Here is an 11,713-nt window from a genome sequence, read left to right on the forward strand (position 1 = left end):
AGCCTCAGATAAAAGAAATGCACTCATGAAACAAAAACAAGGTTTATTTTTTAAGTACTTCAGATAATAATAATAATTTTTCAAACCCCTGGAAATGAATATATTGTATATGTGCATGTGTATATATGTGCATATATGTATATGCATGTATGTAATATCAGAAATAAAAATATTCAGTAGAAGGTTTTCAAGGTGAAGTTAATATCCAAAAAAAAGTAGAGTGAATAGCCACAGAGATGAAACTAGGAAAGAAAAATTTTAAGAAAACTAGATGCTAAATACAGAAAGTATAAACATCTGACTGATAGGAGTCTCAGGAAAAGAGGACTAAGAAAATGGAGGTGAAAAAATTTTACCAAAAAATAATTTCATAAATTTCCCCAAGATGAAGGACATGAATTTCTAGATTGAAAGGCCCTACCAAATACCCAACACAATGAATTTACAAATTCCCACACCAAAGCACGTTATTATAAAATTATAGAACACCAAAGGATAAAGAGAAGCTTTCAGAATAAAAGAAAGAGGTGAAAGAAGGGTTAACTACATTAGTTTGAAAATAAGTCAGCAAACTTTTCAACAGCGACAGTAGAATCTATTAGATAATGGAACGATACTTTCAAAATTCTTAGGAAAATTATTTCAAGTCTAGAATTCTATACCCAGCTAAAATATCAAACAAGTCTGAGACTAAAATAGTCTTTTTCATGCTTCCAAAGTTTCTTCAAATTCCCATGCATACTTTATTTAAAAATTACTGAAGAATGTTCTCCATCAAAAATGAATGAATGAACCAGGAAAAAGAAATACTTGGGACTGACCCAATAAGCAAAAGCTCTAACACAGGAGAAGGATGAGGGGAATTCCCAAAATTATGGAAAAGGAAATTTTCATAATGACAGTCATACAGCATATCCATAGAGCAACCGGTACAGATAAGAAAAGGAACAGGTACAACATAAGTAGTTGCATAGGTTGTTTTCCAACCAAAGGTGTATGGCTTGGGGGCCATAAATGAGAGCTGAAATTCATCTGCTTGCCAAGCCACATTCCCGATGAAGGGTTGCATTAAACCTAGAGAAAGAAGACACTCTTAATAACTGGTCTTCCCAAAGAGAGCACTATTTTGTAATCTGTCGTCCAGAAAGCTTTTTTCAATAATCTATCTGTCCCGAGGGGGGTGCCTTTTTTCTTTAATTTACTCAGAGGGCCATTTGAATTAGTGATGGCCCTGAATGAAAAAATGTAGGTTTAAAAAAGATGTCACCAATAAAATTATGGTAACAATAAATTATATATATTATATAATTTATATAAATTTTATTACATAAATAAAATATGCTTGACAAAAATTAAATGGTGCATATCTCTGTTGCAAATTTAGATATGAATTAGTAATAAGGAACTAGAAGCTTACCAAATAAAAAAAATGAGGTACTTATTGACTCCAGGAAAGACAAAAATATACAAGGAATAAAATGTGATGAAAGTCACAACATGACTCTGCTATAAAGAAAAATACACATTTATATACTTAAACACAAAATATTGATTTCACTCCAAGTAGTAAGTGTCTTGAGTGTATATAAGCATATTGAGAGAACGAACAATGATTAAGTAAATACATTTTGTAATTTGTAAATATAGGTGGTGGTGTAAGAGAACCCAATCTTCATCTTCCATAATAGATAGTCAATAGATAATATCTAAAAAATGAAAAGATAAAAATAGCTATACAAACATATTTCAATAGAAATAGGAAAATAAATATCAGAAGACAGAGCTAAACAATTTAAAAACAGTTTCCTATGAGGAGCTAATAAGGGATAGCTATAATCTTATATTAGTTTGCTTTTCGAGCTATGTAAATAACTATTTTAATGAAAAATTCAAAGATACATTAAAAACAGACTAGTACAATGGACTTCCATAGTCTAATCACTCAGTTAGCCCTTATCAAGATTTTGCTATACTTGCTTCATACGAGCATATTAATTCAATTTTTAATAAAAAATATTTAAAAATACAACAAATTAATTATACGGTTACCTCTGAGACACGTGGTTGATACAGAAGATAAGAGGGAGTGGGGAAAGGGAGAACTTCTTTTTCTTTTAAACAGTTTTATTTTTATTTTTATCTTGCAAATTTGTACGCTACGCACTACTCTAAACACTTTACATTCATTTAACTCTACTTATAATTCAAAGTGGATACTAGTATCATACCCACTTGACAGAAGAGAATTGGCTGTCACTGAAGATTTTCAGTGAGTAGGTGTTCCTTTTTAAATAATAATTTTTAAAAATAATGAGCCATAAGCTTTTGCTACTAAGGATCGAGTGTGGACACACACAGTACAACACGAGAAAGTGTCATGTCATGTATGTGGCAAGATACTCAGCTCGGGTTATGATTTGGACCACATGAAGGTGCACAGCCAGGGCCCTCATCATCATGCCTGTGAGCTGCTCAACAAAGGTGCCGGTGAGCTCTGTCCAATGGCGGCAGCAGCAGTAGCAGCGGCATCAGTGGCAGCCCCTCCTGCAGCTGTGCGTTCCCTCTCTGGGCCAAGGAGATGCCTGTGAGCTCTCAGCCACTTCCCTGCCAGACCTGGTGAGCTCCAAGTTGATGAGGGGGAGGGGATAGAATGGAGGAAAGTTCCTTGGTACCATCTCCTTTTCCCCTTTCTCTTCCCACCAACTCCTTACTACTTCCCCTACCACCCAAGCAGCTTCCTGAAAGAAAGGAGGAAGAAATGTTTTCTTAGGAGAATTCACTAGTTTTAATGATTTGTTTCTCCTGCTCATCTCTTACCCCTATCAGACCTGACCCCATACACAGCTGCTCCCTTGGTTGTGTCGAACCCCCTGGGCAATGGACAGGGGTAGCAAAGGACAGGAACAGCCACTGCCCTCACCACCCCTCCTCTTTGTAATCCCCTGCCCTGCCCTTCCAGAGATTTGTGTGTCCTCTCCCTTGATGGTCCTTCTTTCTCCCCTCCCAGTTCCCTCACTACCATCTGCTGGCTCTCCCTAGGGAATTGGCGGTCTCCCCTCCCCCACCCCCCACCCTCGCCCCAGGGGTTGGGATGAGAGGAACGAGGAGAATCAAAGAGGGGAAAAGGTGAGATCTGAGAAGGACAGAAGCAGAGAAGTCAAAAGTTGCACCTTCTTAAGGTAGGGTTGTTTGGGGTTAGGCCCTAAGCATCATCCTACTTGAGAATCTGTCAGGGGAAAACAAGCCAAGGGAAGCAAAAGAAAGAGCCACTAGGGCCAGAAGCAGGACAAGAAATAGACAGGGTAAATGGGGGAATTTAGAAAGCAGAGGTCCTTCCTAGGGGTGATGGGAATACAGTCAAAGTGTCTCCCCCTTCCCTCATCTACCTCAGTTCCAGCCCTGGCCTTATCTTTTCATCCTTCTCCTATAAGATAGAAGCTGTGGCCCTGGCCATGTCGTAATGTTCTGCATCCCCTGCATGTTGCCCACCCTTTACCCTCTCCTTTTGTGCAGATCCCATTACAATGAATTTTAAGTAAAAATCTGAAAAATTAAACAAATAAATAAATGAAATAATGGGCCATAGAAATTTCCCTTCTCATATGACAACCATTTGGTTATTTGAATTCTTTTCTTCTCTGGTATAAAAAAAAAAAAATCCCAGTTCTTCCAATGATGCCTCAAAGGTAGAATTATTATACATTGCAGTTTTAATAACACTTTTTTTCACTCTCAAATGTGAAAGAAATTTTTTATAAATTTTATGGTCACTCTACTCACAGGACTTGGTGTTTAGATCCTTTACCATGGAGGTTGCCCTTTCCTGGACATCACTCTTAAGAAGGGTCCACAACCCTGAACCTAGCAAAATATAGAAACTAATGGGACTATTGACCTTTCTTATTCCAAGCTTTCTGCATCTACTAAGGTAGCTTGGGAGCCTGGGAGTATCATACTCCTGGCAGTGCCACATAATTAATTCGCAGCGAATTAGCTGTCAAATAAATGCTCAGTCTTTTTCAAGTGATTTCTTCTTAAACCAAGGCTCCAGCCCCATATTGGCACCTTTGGTCTTTTTAACCTGCCTGCAGAACTCCACACCCACCTTCCTCCAAATGTCATTTGCTCATGTAGGATCATAGTTCCAGCCTGTCAAGATCATTTTGAATCTCAATTCTGTCATCCAGCCTATTAATGATCCTGTTCCTCTTTGCATCATGTGGACATGTGATAAGCTGGACACCTACATCTTCATCTGAGCCACTGATAGAAACATTGCATGCCAGAGCTGAGTCATAGGCTCAAAGAACTCTCACTAGCAAGACATAAACCTATAATCATCACACCACTTTGGGTGCAGTGAGTCACCAGTTATGAATCCTCCAAATAGGGTTATCATGCAGCCCACATTTTTTCATTGTGTCCACAGCATAATATGACAAACTACTTAATGCCCTGTTGAAAACAAACAAACAAACAAACAAGCAAGCAAGCAAACAGTATTTTCGACATTCTGCTATCCTCACCAACAAAAAAGCATGATATTCTCCATTTTGGTATATGTCCTTAGAGAACTCATGCTGGCTTCCACCAAAGGCAGACACATTCTCCTTTCTAAGCATTGCCAGACCCCATATATAATAATCATTTCTAGAATTTTGCCAAGAATCAAAGTTAATCCTGACAATCTCTCATTTCTAAATCCATTATCTACTCTTCATTGAGTACATGCAATACTGGTCCATTTCCATCCCATACCACTCCTCCCGTCCTCCACAATTCTTCAAAGGTCATTGAAAGCAGAATCCCAATCACATATGATCTTAACACCTAACTGAACCTAGACTTTTTTATCATGATTTTTTCTTACAGTTTCTGATTTGAAGTCATTCTCTTCAACACTCTAGAAAGAAAGGAAAATAAAGGTGGTAGATCTTCTCTCTGTCTTTGGTTAACAAGGCATGACCTTCTACCCCAAAGGTTGTCCTAGGCATTAAGCATGTTTTGTTTGTTTGTTTGTTTGTTTGTTTATTCATTAATTCATTTATCACCCATTTATTTACGTTAAATCATACAAGTAATACATACTCATTAAAATGTAAATACCATGGATAAAGCTAAAGCTCTCATTGACTAGTCCTTCTAATTCTAGTCCATTCTTTATTGCTACTAACTTGGAGCACATTTTTCTATGCATTTATAATCTATGTGTACATAAAAACATATGTTTTGGTTTTCTGTTTAAATATGTCAGCATATCCCATAGATCATATTTCCTCTGTCAGAAGATCTGTAGGTTTATAGTACCCAAATTTGGAGAACACATGTATCTCACAATTTATTTTAGTTGTTGTTTATATAAGGAAAGTATATACAGTATTTGCATCTCCTATATTCAATATAGCATTTAAACATAATGATGCGCAGGAAAAATTCCAAGTTACAGGACAGATAGAATTGGTAGGGTGTCAGAATCCCATACAGACATTTTGAAAAATGTCACCAAAGGAAATGTGAGTCTGGAGTGTGGCTGACGCTGAGAGGCCTTATTATCGCTAACAAAGCAACCATTTATTACAAACACATTTTTTTGGCAACCAGGAAGAAATATTTTGAGCATTTTACATCTTTACATAATAATTTTTAATTTATATATAGGCATTTTACTGGATTTAGTTATATTTTAGAAAATCTATGGAGGGATTCGAGTTGACACATAACCTGTTACCATTTGTCCCACTTAAAATAATGGAAAACAGGCTCCTAGTTAGTGTTTTCACACAGAACATTTGATTTGAGAAAACAGTTTTCTGACATTAAGAGAGAAAATGCCAGTCCATCAACAGTTGAAGGAATAAACAAAATGTGACATATATGTACAATGAAATATTATTCAGTCATAAAAAGGAATAAAGTTCTGATACATGCTACAATATGGATGAATCTTGAAAGCATTCTGCTAAGTGAAAGAAGCCAGACACAAAAAGACAAATATTGTATGATTCCATGTATATGAAATATCTTATAGGCAAGTTTATAGTAAAATTAGTAAAGAAAGTAGATTATTGGTTACCAGGAGTTTATGGAAGGGGAAAATGGGACGTATTTATTAATAAGTATAGAATTTCTGTTTGGGATGATGAGAAAATTTTAGAAATAGTGGTGATGGCCACACAGCACTGTGAACATAATTGGTGCCATGGAATCATCCACTTTAATATGGTTAAAACGGCAAAACTTATGTTTACCACATTAAAAAAAGAAAGGTTCTATGTATTTTTTAAAAAACACTCTTTTCAGCACTGAGATTCTTATTTACATTGAATTCTACGAAGAAGAAACTTGAGGAGAATCTCGTTTTTACCTTATTAAACTTTTTATTTATTTATTTATTTTTGAAAAAATAAAGAGGTAACATCCCCATATACATACAAATAACAAAGGTTTTATTCTACAACTTGGTTTTCTCATTCAACAATATGTGTTGGAGAGCCACCTGCGTGGGTACCTGGCAATGCCCCACTCTGGGATCATTGCTGAGTCCTCTCCAGGGCAAAAGTACATGGGCTTATTACACCATTGCCCTGCCAGGCAGTTTTCACAGCCTTCACCCTTTTCAAGCTCTAACCTTTCAGATGCTTCTCAGAGCATGTTGCCAATCCGGTGTATCTCTCCCTGGTCACTTTTTCTCTTTCCCATGGTTTGTGCAAGGCCTTATTAATATGACTTCTTTAGAGACTTTCCTAGGCAGTCACACTGTATCTCTCTTGACTTTGGAGATACATTGCTCAGAGCCGTTCCTTGAAGTATCGCATCTCTGCATCATTACTAATCAGCGATGACCACCTGTTCCATCTCCCTCATTTGCAGAGTAGACAACTGAGGTTTAGAGAACAGAAGGGGTTTGCCAGTTCAGCAAGTGGAGTCAGCAAGTTCGAAGCAGACTTAAGACAACTCTTGACTATTGTGAATGAATGGATAAATGAATAAGTGAATGAATGATGTACATGAATGAGGATAAAGTACATGGAGGGGCAGCATATAAGATTAAGATCAATCATTTCATCTTCTTCAAGTCATCGAAGAGGAATTAATCAAGGTGATACCTTCCCATTGATTTATGCACCGATTCTTCGTGCCGAGTGCGTGAGTACATATATGAATGCCCAAGCCATACCCCTAAAGGTTCTATTGTGACCTCCCACATGCTTTCCTCCCTGCCCCAAGTTAGTGCTTATTCAACTCCCTAGTTTTCCACTATCTGACTCCCTGGATTTTCTTTGCTCTTCCCAAGGCCTCTCCTCCAGGAAAACCTCCCATCCCAAACTAGGGAGGCAGTGCACTGGGTTTTCACCCGGTCAAAGAGCCCTATCGGCTGCAGCAGCCCCTGCTCAAAGCAGTTATTCTAAATTATCCTAAGGGGCATGAATCTAGAGAAAGCCCCCACCTTGTACTTATGCACCCTCTGTCTCCCCACATGCTTTTGTGCCCCTGGCCCCTCATCCTCTCACCTTCACCAGGGCCCCATCTTCAGACCCATGCCCCTCAGACCCTAAACCCCTGGTTCCCTTTCCCTCCTCCTGAACCCTCCCCCAAGATTCTCTGTCATTATCTCTGGAAAGTGAGGCTTGTGCATCATCATTAATGGGCTAAACAGCAGGGTCAGCAAGGCAGGTAGCAGTAAACGCAGCAATTACGGCCGCGCCTCCATCCGAGCGCCTTCGCTCCCAATCCATCTCCCCTCATCACCGGGTGGTGCTGAGCCGGCCCTGCCTTCATTACATTAATCAGGTTAATTCCAAGTTAGAATCCACATTCTAATCAAAAGGCAGTCAACAGGAGTGGGGTGCCAGGGGAAGAAGGAGGAGCTGTCCTCCCAAGGAATGGGGGTTGACAGTAGGGCCCAGTCCTGGACACTTGACAGCCTAGCCTACAGGGCCCTGTCCCTTCCAGGTGTTGTTTCCACCCTGTGTCTAGGCCTTGCTCCTTGGACCTCTATTGTATCCCGGATTCAAGCCAGGCCAGAAGCTCTAGGTATATAGTTAGGGGCAAGGAAGAGTCTTTTCTTGTCTCTCTAAATAGGTCGACCATGCCATCATGGACTGTTGGCAAGGTTGTACACTGACAACTCTAGGACAGCACACATTCCTATTATAGTCCATGTAATGCCATTAGAGCTATGCAATGCACAACCTGCACAACAGTAGAGAGTGGCCCTATAGGATACCTTCCGAGAAACGAGGACCAAGAGATGTTGGAGGACAGTGGAAGAGGGAGAGTAGAGGTCACAGAGCCAACACTGGAACTCAAAGAGTTTGTTAAGAGAAAACAGGATAGACAGACTCAGCCTCCACTGCCAACAACAACCCCATGAGCCCCTGACATGTTGGCATCTCCTCAAGTTTCAATCCTCACCCACTGCTAGATAACCTTATCTGCTTCCACAGCTTCTCATATTAACACACCAGTGAAGAACCCCTTCCCAAAAATCTTCCTATTCCACATGAGTAACTCCACATGGAAGTCCCTATAGCCACACAAAGAACATGACTAGAGTAGCTCAGAAGCTTCTCTCCCAAATTTACGTCTCCTCTTTTTCTCAATGATTTCCTCCATCTCTGGCACAAGATAGAATTCTTGGAAGCCACTTGAGAGCTGTCTTTTTTTGGCCCTTTATTAGTCTTCCATTGCTGCTATAAGAAATTAGATTTAGTGGCTTAAAACAACACAGATTTGTTATCTTTCAGTTATGGAGGTCAGAAGTCTAAAATGAGTTTCACTAGTTCAAATCAGAATGTTGGCAAGGCTATGTTCATTCGGAAGGCTTAGGGAAGAATCTGTTTCCTTGCCTTTTCCAGCTTCTGGAGGCTGCATGTACTCCTTGGCTCATGGTCCCTTTCTCCAACTTCAAAATCAACAGCATAGCATCTTCAAATCTCTCTCTGGCTCCGACCCTCCTGCCTCTTCTTTCACATATAAAGGCCCTTTTGAGAACATCGGCCATACCCAGATAATCCAGGATAAAATCCTGGACCTGCTTAGCAACCTCAACTCCATCTACAACCTTAATTCCCCCTTGCCATATAACAACATACCCACAGGTTCTTGGGATTAGGATATGGACATTGAGGGGCCATTATTCTACCTTCCACAAACTCCAAATGCCCTACTGATCTTCAAGTCCTATTAATTCTATGCCTCCAAGAGGACCTTTCCTCCTGTCAGTTCCTACATTCTTTATCTTGGATTATCTAGATGTCATAATCATCTTTCAACTAGTATCTCTACCTCCAACCTCTCCCTCTCCTATCCATCTCCCAAGTGACTACCAGAATGTAGCAGATGTTTTTATCGTACCTAGCATCTCATCCTTTCAGACAATTTCTGATTTCAGTGCAGCTAGCCTAAGAAAATGGATGTAATTGCCCTGGAGGCAACCTTCAAACGATGAGGGACTCCAGTCAGTAGATAAGTGCCCAGCTTCTGTCCTTTAGAGAGATGATTCTGAGATACATTCTACATGATCCCTAAGAGGGTCCCTAAGGATTAAACACCAGTTTCCCACAGTGGCAACAGCTCTCGCTCCATTCCCTCACTACTGCTCCCTGGGATCACCTCCCATATAAACTGCCTTCACTCAAGTCCTCGCCTCAAGTTCTGATTTGGGGGACAATCAAACTAAGACACAGAGTGATAGCTCTAAAATGAAAGTCTGATCAAGTCATCTTCATTATTAAAGACAGTCAATAACTCTTACCCTCAGATGAAAGTACTAACTCGTAAGTTGGTATTTAAAGCCCTATATTCTCCAACTCACTTCCCATCTTCTACATCCATCCATTCATCCTATACACCAGCTCTACCAGATTCCACCATGAACTTTCATATCCCTAAAATTTCACTCATGCTGAGGGATCTGAGTTCTAGATCCTGGTCTTTGGACACCATTTCATGAATGTCTCCTAGAAAACTTCAAACTCAACATGTCCAAATCTGAACTCGACTTCTCATTACTGTTCTCTTTCCTAACTTGTAATCTTCTGTTTTGTCTGATTCGTTATCATCTTTCCCTAATGTTTTTTCTTCCCCTAGTCTCGTGTATATGAGTGATCTCTAGGCTTTGACCCTTGACCCTCTTCTTTTCTTTATCTCAACACTTCCCCTGGGTAGTCTCATTCATTTCTTTGGCATTAGTTACTACTACACATGCTGGTGATTTTTTTTTTTTTTAATTTCCAAGCCAGACTTCTCTGCTGAGCTCCAGACTAACACCCAGTTGCCTGCTGGATACTTCAACCTGGGTGTCCTATTGCAACGTAAACTCTACATGTTCAAGGCCCTCATCCTCCGACTTGCTCTTCCTTCAATATTTCTCTTTATAGAATCACTTACTAACTACATGTTCATAAATCTTCAATGCCTTCTGCTTTATTCCCCCTCCCCAAAGTCGTCCCATTCTACCTAATCTGTTCTCTCTTTCCTTTTCCCTTGAGTCTTCACAATCTCTCCCCTGGATTTTGCAATGGTTGTAACTGGTTTCCTTAACCCTGGTCTTGCCTTCTCCAATCCACAGAGCAGTCAGAGAGGTCTTTCTAACACACAAACCTGGCAGGGTTACTTCCCACTCAGTACCCAAGAGGAAAAGTTTACATTTCTTAGCATGATCTGAAGACCTTCCTGCTCTAGGCCTGCCCTTCTTGGTAGCCCAGCTTCCCTTATGTTCGCTCCATATACTGTTCCCCCTGGCTGGGGTGCTTTTCCTATACCACAACCCCAATAATCCCTTCTCTACTTGGAAACTTCTTTTCTTTTTAGCCACCTCTTCTGGGAGGCCTTCCAGATCAATGTTCCCAGAGCAATCCGTGCAGCACAGTTCTACGACATCTATTTACCAGACTGTCTCCTTTATTAGACTATGAATCCTTGAGGGCAGGGACCCCATCTTAGTCATCCTTTCCCCAAAGCACAATGTCTGCTTCTTAGCAGGAGTCCATTCAGTGCTTGCTGAACAAATGAACTAATAGATGTACAGTTCCACACACAGCCAAATTCTTACCTACATAATGACACACACATAGTGTGTTACACAAGCAGACGCAGTCATCCTCATTCACACTGTTGTTTCCATGTATAGGAGTCTTCAACAGTCAATCACGCACCTCAACTGTCACTTACCTACAGCCAAATGCCAAAATTCACCCACAAACCCACCTCCATATCAACCAAGTCATTCACAGTCACACCCACACAAACACATATAGTCACAAAGGTCATGCACACAGATTCACACAGACACACACACAGCTCCAAACACCTTGAGGGCACACTTCATCTCCAATTGTGAGCAAATGCTGTTGGTTTTCATTAATCTGCAGACTTTGTGTTTACCAGTCTCTCTGGCTCCCCCTCTCCCACTTCCCCACTCTCTCTCTCTTTCTGCTCGGAGGCAGGTGAGCGCATCAATTTTCTCCTCGTCTGTGGCAGTTAAATTAAATGGAATCGGCCTGATTGCTGAAAATCAAAGGGAAGGCTGATAAAGCAATTAAATCCCTCTAATTCCTCGTCCTGAAAGGTGCAGCGGCTCTGAAGCTAATTAACTTCATAATGAAAATCCTTCTTCACCCTTTTAGGCTCTTCTCCCCAGGTCTCCTCTCCTTTTCTCCTTCTGGGGAGAAGCTGGTGGCTGAGGAAGAGCTGGATCAGCAGCATTCAG

The sequence above is a fragment of the Rousettus aegyptiacus genome, unplaced genomic scaffold, assembly GCF_014176215.1.
Source record: "Rousettus aegyptiacus isolate mRouAeg1 unplaced genomic scaffold, mRouAeg1.p scaffold_m13_p_6, whole genome shotgun sequence".
Lineage (NCBI taxonomy): Eukaryota > Metazoa > Chordata > Mammalia > Chiroptera > Pteropodidae > Rousettus > Rousettus aegyptiacus.